Genomic DNA, 8,336 nt, shown 5'->3' on the forward strand with positions numbered 1-8,336 from the left:
ACTACTTTACACAAGTGTTTCTTAATTATTATTCTTGTTGCTGTTATTGTTATCTCCTTATGGAAACTTTTTACAGTTTTTCTTAGTTTTATTCCTTGAAGTTTTAATACCACAGATATACTCTACCTCTCCTTGAGTGTTTTGCGTATCTCAGTGCTTTATACAAAAAAAGAGTAAGAGCTTTTTCATTCCCACTCCTTTGCTAAAAAACTAATTGTGTCCCATGTGGATGATACTGTCCCTTTTGTGAATATACTGTGGTGACTTTGACCTTTCTACCTGTTCTCCAACCCTCCTTCTCTTCATGATGGAAATACTTGAAGGACGAACAGCTAACCTCCCACCCATATCACAGCTCCCTGTAATTTCTCTTCTGCCCTTACCATTTTTATTGAATTTTTCACAAAGGTCAACACTGTCTTATTCTTTGCTTAATCTAATAGACACATTTTAGTCCTTATCATACTTGAACTCTTTTTGACATTTACAATGTTGATCTTTTCTTTCCTTTGTGAGACTGTTCTTCCATGTCAACCTGGAAAGCAGTGTTTCCACTGTGACTTGTTTCATTCTCTTCTCTGGGCCATGTGTTTCCCTATGTTCTAGTGTTCTATTTTGAACTTCTTTTTTACCTTTCTATACGTTGTGAGTCCTCTCATCTCAGGCCTTCAACTACCAGTTCTATGCTCATAACGGAACTCAATCACTCCAGCCAAATCTCTCTTTGGATCTTCAGATGTGCACATCTTCCTGACTCTCAGGCCCACAAATATTTCAGATCCAGCATTCAAATCTCAAGTTCTGATTCCTGCCTGCATTCCCTATGTTTATAAATTGCATTATTTTCAATATAACTGATATGACAGAAAACTGAAGACCTTCCTTCTTAATCATTCCCTCTCTTTCAGTCCCCATGACAAATTGTTCATGTATAACAAGATAAAATACACTGACACTATTTTATTTTAATCCTTGTTCTAAATCATCTGAATCAAAGTATCAAACTTAACCCATTGGTAAAAGTTTTTGTCTCCAATCTCTTCCAGCCCATCATTTGTACTATAGCCAGACTCATCTTTTAAAATATAAATCTGATCATGTTGCAGTTTCTCTTAACCATTCAAACCATTATTCCATTATTTTGGATTCAGAATAAAACGCAATATATTTTATCAGTGAATTCTCTTGCCTGTCCCCAAATCTTCTGTTACAAAATGCATGTCTGTAAGAACTACATCACATATATATATATATATATATATATATATATATATATTTTTTTTTTTTTTTTTTAATGCAGTCAACTGGTTTTATTTAGAGCTTTCAACTTACATGGGAATTTGGTCAGTTCATTGCAATTCTGTCCCATCAGTAGTTTGTTTTCATCTATTTTATTTTATTATTTTTAGTTTCTCTTGTGAAAAGAAATAGTTTCTGAAAAATCCAACTTGAATTTCCTCAACCTGCATTTTCAGCAGGGCTGAATCTAAATTCCAGGGGTTTATTTGTCCTCAATCCTCATGGAAGTCAGTGCTGAATATTCATGGGAAGGACTGATGCTGAAGTTGAAACTCCAATAATTTGGCCACCTGATGTGAAGAACTGACTCATTGGAAAAGACCTTGATTCTGGGAAAGAAGGCAGGAGGAAAAGGGGATGGCAGAAGATGAGATGGTTGGACGGCATCACTAACTCGATGGACATGAGTTTGAACAAGCTTCAGGTGTTGGTAATGGACAGGGAAGCCTGGCGTGCTGCAGTCCATGGGGTCACAAAGAGTTGGACTCAACTGAGCAACTGAACTGAACTGGTTTTGCCTAATGACCTGGGGGAGAGACAGCATCTCAGGCTTAATCCCGGTCATCTATCCAAACTGACATCACCAGCCAGTGCTGTCAAAGTAAGATCACAGTCAGCTTGCTAGCTCCTTTATTTATTTATTTATTTATTTTTGAATACTTTACTCTGGCTTCAGGGTCCCACTCCATATATGTTCCTTGATGGTTCTCAATGTCACATCCATGTCCCTTTTACTCAGAAAACTTATTGTGAAGCCTACAGGGACTCTGTAAGGTAGATTCAGGTCTGTAAGTTTGACACAAAATTCATAGATAGCATGTTCTTTCTAATCTACTCTTCTGTGTTAAGGTGGCTCAAGGTTCTTGACAAGGGATCTGATTCCTCGGAAAACTGCAGTTGAGAAGCAGGATCTTCATGCCTAGATATTTATTACATAACTTTGTACTGTTTTGCTCTAGAATTAACTTTGGCATCTTGCTACACAATTTCTTATCAGATTTCATCAGCTATTAACTGACTTGTTTCCCTTAAACTCCATCTCTGAATTTCTCTACTTCCCTTGAGCTCCAAATCAGAATTTCTGGGGTGAGGGATTTGGATAAATGTGTAGCTGATTTTTCTGGGCATTATGGTAATCAGGATAAACAGGATCTGAAATTTAGCTTCCATTCCACTCTAGAAACCTCATACCTTGGTTAAAGGGTAGCAGGAGGAGGGATACTTTTTGACAGTATGTCTGCTTGAAGGAAGTAATTCTTCATAATCACATTAAATTATTATATTTGCTTATAGAAGTCTCTTATACACACAGTCAAGTTCTAATAAAATTGAATAACTTACTGTTATCAAATGTACCCTGCTCTCCAGTGCTTGGGTGACTTATATATCAGTACATAATTGTTCTACTCCTCTTTGATTGCTGAACAATTCATATACCTCCTTCAAAATTTAACTAAGGGGTCATATCATTGAGGAAGACTTTAAACATTTCTTCTCTCTTATTTTGGCCCATAATTGCTTCTCTGATCATGGTGCTTCTCCATTTAGAGTTGTTTAAAGTATCTAGTGAGTTAATATATGTGGCCTGTTCAACCACATGTTCCTGGTATATACTCAGCACTCAATAACATAGTGCCATATACATTTCAGTGCACAAAAGTATTGCTTAAATAGTCAATGATTAATTGGATGAATATTCTAAAATGTTATAAATCTTCACTCTGAATATCTCTGTTAAAATCTCACACAACTTTGAAAGCCTGGCTCCCATCCAGTTTGTCCTCCATCAACTGATCTCCAACTTTTCCACTTTCCTCTACAACTCTCTTGAAATTAATCTGTCCTTGTTCTTACTACAAAATAATTTTTATGTTCCTTGTTACAATAATGAATATAGTTTGCATTTTATTGTTTAAGTATAGAACTACCTCTCCCATTCTCTTAGTTTTTAGATTGGGTAGCTTATAAGTCACATTTTTTTTTCTCTTTTTAGATAGGTATATATTGGTATTGATTTTTTTTTTTAATGTTGAACGATATGGGAAAAGAAAGAATTTAAAGGACAGCCTAGAAGATTCTTTACATAGGCCCAAAACTTTGATACCACAAATAGGATGCATTTAGGAGGTGGGGTTTTTAGGAGATGATTATGTTTAGATGAAGTTGTGAGCATGGAGCACCCATGATGGGATTCATGTCCTTGTAGCAGGATGAGGAAAACCAAGTTCTCTCTCTCTCCACCATATAAGAATTCACCAAGATGTCATCCCTCCTGATTCCTGGGTTGGGAAGATCTCCTGCAGGAGGGCATGGCAACTCACTCCAGTATTCTTGTCTGGAGAATCTCATGGACTGAGGAGCCTGGAGGGCTATGGTCCATGGGGTGGCCAAGAGTCAGACACAGCTGAGGTGACAGCACCTACACACAAAAGGATGCAGAAACCGTGTGAGAATTCACCAAGAAGGCATCCTCCATGCCTCCCTTGGTGAAAGGTCCTCACCAAGAACTGAATTGGCCAGCACCTTGGCCTTGGATTTCCCAGCCTCCAGAACTGTAAGATATAAATGTCTATCGTTTAAGTCACTGAGCCTATAGTGTTTTTGTTATAGCAGCCTTAAATGACCAAGACAGTAAAATGATGTTTTGTTGTTTTAAGGTTCTATGTTTGTAGTAATTTGTCACATATGAGTATCAATCTAATAAGCTATTTTTAATGAAAAGATAAGATACTTTGTTTTCTTGGTGAGACTTACATACATCTCTGGTCTGTGGCTGCCTAAAGAGCACTAAGCCCATACCACAGAGTGCCCTATGGGAAAATAGCTATGCAGGGCTGTGGAGGAAACGAGGTGCAGCCTTAAGCATCAGGACTTAGGAAGAAAGACTGTGGCATTCACCTTAGGCTGGGCTCCACAGCACCAGAGTAGGTGTACTTTTTTAACAGACCAGTTCACTCTCTGCCCTGGTGAGACTATGTGTGCTCCTTTGCTAATGACACCATACTAACAAAGAAAAAAAGTAATCACATAAAGTAGCTCTAGCCCAAGAAGTATTAAATGGGGCACCTATATTTATCTCTTCTCACCCCACAAAATACCTTGAAGTGACACTATGGAGAGCTCATTTTCAGCTAACTGCAGAGTGACAGTTTTCTCCTTCTGTGGGAGAAGGATAATCAGGTTCATTAATCCATTCAGCCCTCCAGGGTATCATTTATTAAATTGCTCCCAATGTGCCTTATTCACTCCCAGGAAATAATTTACATACTAGGCAAATTTGATTCACTATCAAGCATATCCCATTTTAAACAATTCTCATTTTCATTCCTTGGTAGAAGGTAATAACTTATGCAAAATATGTGCAGGCATAGATTATGCCATGCTGGGAAATTATTTAAGTATTACTTTCAGGATGCCAACATTCCATGAAAAAATATCTGTAATATATAATTCAGTGAATTTAATGAGAATTTTCTTCCTCATGTTTTTCTTGCCCTATTCCCCCCTCCCCAAAAGAAGACAATTAAAACTAATGTTTTGTAATATGTTAGGCCCAGAAAGTATAGGTTCAGTGACAAACAGGAGGGCAAGTCACACCAGTGACTTCTCTATTTCATTTTTTTACCTCAGTCTTTCAAGAGAATCCCAGCTGAAGCTTGTTTATGTTACAGAAACCATCGTCTAAATAGTTAATTGCACTTTAAGACACGTTGCTTCTTGATGGAAACAGCACTGGCTGTCTTCTTCAGAGGGAAAATTCATTTGAATTTTTGGGCTTTTTTTTTTTTTTTTTGACTGCACTAGGTCTTTGGTACTGTGAGGGTTTTCTCTAGTTGTGGTGAGCTGAGGCTACTCTCTAATTGCAGTCCACGGGCTTCAGATTGTCATGGCCTCTCGTTGCAGAGCGCAGGCTCTAAGGGCACACAGGCTTCAGCAGTTGCAGCACATGGGCTCAGTTGTTATGGCGCCTGTGCTCTAGGGCACAGGTTCAATAGTTGTGGAATACAGGCTTAATTGTTCCTTGACATGTGGGATCTTCCCATATCGGGTATCAAACGCATGTCTCCTGAACTGGCAGATGGATTCTTACTACTGAGCCACTAGGGAAGCCCCAATCTTATTTCTTTTTATATTTCTTATTTTTTCATTTATGAAACTATAATAACACATTTACAGGAGACTTGCAAAATACAAAGTTACATATAGTTCCACTATATATTACAATTTTTTGTTTTAAGTAGATAAATTAAGATTTTTAGTTGGAGTTTCAATATCAAACTCTCAGAAATTTTTTTTTTTTGTTTCAATAATAAAATCATTTTCAACTGGTTAAGTTTCAATTTTTTTTCTAGAACAGAAAGGCTCTAACAATAACAAGCACATGTGTACTACTTATCATGTGCCTAGGTATATATGCTTTACACATCTTCATAAAACATTCCTTTATAAACAACCCTTTGAGGTAAATGCAACCATTATCACAATTGAAAGATGAGGAGATGGAGTCAGAGCAACCAAGAAAAAAAAAAAACGGTTAGGAATCTCTCCACGAAGAATAGGTTCTATTAGACTGCTTGGTTTTTTAAAATGGAAATATTTCACTCTTGCCGAGCTAGCTACTAAACTTCACACTGTGTAAATGATAACATATTGAATGAAACCCATGAAATAGCACATGGAAAGCTATTCAGTCATCAACTGTTACCTGCTGCCTCCAGTTGCTAATAAATGATCTCCAGTGAGAAAAATCAGATTTCAGCCCTTCTACTAACCAACTGCTCCTTCCTAACCAACATTAGTCATTTTTTTCTAGAATATAAGCTTTAAATGCTCATAAGATCCTTTAAGCTTTGAAACACTATATTTTTCCCAGGTTTTTCTATACATGGTACATGATTTTGCAAAAAAAAAAAAAAAAAAACAACTAAAAAAAAAGAAGAAAATAGTTACAACCAGGAGTGTGTTGAGGTGTGCATTCTCAGCAATCCCCTTCCCCTCTCAAGTATATTGCATCATTATAGTTTGGGGAGGTATTTTATAAGTAGAAAGATGGAGTAAATCTTTTAATATATGGAATTTGCTTCTCAGTAAATCTGCCAAATATCCAAGTCCAACTGTGATGCCAAAATATTTCTTTATTCAGATAGCAAATCACACTTTATGCAGTCAATTTGTTGGCCAGCAGCAGATTGAGTCTCCTGTCTCTAAACACAGTATTTCTCCCTGACATAGCAAAATCTTAAGATCAAATGAATAGTGATTGAACCTGCTGGCCCCTCTTCTGGTCTCAAAGCAGCAGTTTGCAGAATTCTGTGAAGTTCATATTACTTCCCCTGCTGCAACTGGTCACGTATTTTAATCTTAAAAAATGTAAATTGTAGGCTTATAAGAGTGAGAGCACTATGTCCATGCTGGCAGAAGATATTTTAAATTATCTTCTGACAGTGCAGAAATAGAGCTACAGAGATTTGAGCTGTTGGACAGTAGGGAATTTGGAGGGCAAATCAGAACATCAGGTGAGCAACAGGGATTTTCCTCCTGTTGTGGTTGTTCTCATGGCTATAGTTTTCTTCCCCTGAGTGCCAAGTTTTTAACTTTGATACTTGCAAGACAATGTCAGGTAAGCCTGCCTCATATTTCAGAACCAAGAGTACTTCCAATAAAATAACAAATCAATGGAATGGATGTGACTGAAACTTTTATTCTTCCAAATATAAATAAATTACCCTTCGATAGTCAGCTGCACTCAACAGACAGATGAAGTGAGGATGTGAGTTTGCATATTTGTTTTGAGGCCTGTTGATATTTTTTTTTCTGTTGATATTTTCTTTAAAAAATACAGAGGAAATTAACTCTTTAGGTCAATACAACTCAGAGAAAGAGAAAACATGCAATTTCAGAGCAAAAGGAAAGTGCATTATTGTTTAGTTTATCAAGTTCCCACCCTCTCAACACCCATAAAGCAAGAATTTCAGTCCTTAACACAGAGAAGCCTTGAATAGGGGCTGAGAAATGGAGACACCAGGAACTGGAACTAACAAGAGAATCATGGTTGTTTTGGATTATATTTTGTCCCAGAATGTATAAAACCTACTCAGATAAAACAGATAAGGAAAACTTGTAGTAGGAAAACAACTTATTAAAATAATTTTATATAAATTATGTATTTCTCTGAGCAGACAGCCTTCATGTTATTACACTAATAGCACATCTGTAATACCAAACCACAGGACAGCCTTAACAAGGTCTGTCTGTATTCTTCAACATAGCACTTGCCTACCAGGAACTGCAGAGGATGACGAAAAGCTAGGATCAGCTCAGGTGAATAACGGAGACAGACAACGTGCATCCCCTTCTGACAGTTGGTTTTATCCTTGGAAGGGAAGGGAAATGTGCAAAGTTATGTCTGGATTCTGGAAATAGGAGGAGGTCTTGGAGGCTGAGAAGCCCAGTGTAACACTGCAGCTCAACTCCCTTTATTTCTGAGGGAGCTGGGACTCTTTCACTCATCTGTAACAGATCACTCTGACCTGGCTGATGCTTTGGGGAAACAGGACAGGGGTCATCATGGAATTAGGAGCAGCTGAGAACAAGGCATATACTTCCACAAACAGAGCAGTAAAAACCACTCCCTACCAGAAGTGATCTCCAAGGAATAGGGGAGTTATCAGGGAGCTGAAGAATTGCCCTGCCGCCACCTCTGCCACATCCCAAAATAAACTGTATGAAAATGGAGATAGACTATTATAACCCAGGCATTTCACTCAGTGAGTGTGAGTATATGGGAAGCAGTAACGGAATACTGGGAGAAGGCAATGGCACCCCACTCCAGTACTCTTGCCTGGAAACTCCCATGGATGGAGGAGCCTGGTGGGCTATAGTGCATGGGGTCGCAAAGAGTCGGACCTGAATGAGCGACTTCACTTTCCCTTTTCACTTTCACATATTGGAGAAGGAAATGGCAACCCACTCCAATGTTCTTGCCTTGAGAATCCCAGGGACGATGGAGCCTGGTGGGCTGCCATCTATGGGGTCGC

General features: G+C 38.0%; 1 long non-coding RNA gene across 1 annotated transcript; it reads right to left on the minus strand.

Moving 5' to 3' along the window:
- Nucleotides 1-3,426: 3,426 nt before the first annotated feature.
- Nucleotides 3,427-7,898, minus strand: LOC147370838 (uncharacterized). Its single transcript, XR_015166030.1, has 2 exons — nt 7,580-7,898; nt 3,427-3,718 (listed from the first exon to the last, which is right to left on the minus strand). It is a non-coding gene; the product is annotated as an uncharacterized LOC147370838 (long non-coding RNA).
- Between the last annotated feature and the right edge of the window lie 438 nt (nt 7,899-8,336).

Source organism: Bos grunniens, chromosome 6 (genome assembly GCF_055505025.1).
Source record: "Bos grunniens cultivar Pamir isolate PY7600 chromosome 6, Bosgru_T2T1.0, whole genome shotgun sequence".
In the NCBI taxonomy this organism is placed as follows: Eukaryota; Metazoa; Chordata; class Mammalia; order Artiodactyla; family Bovidae; genus Bos; species Bos grunniens.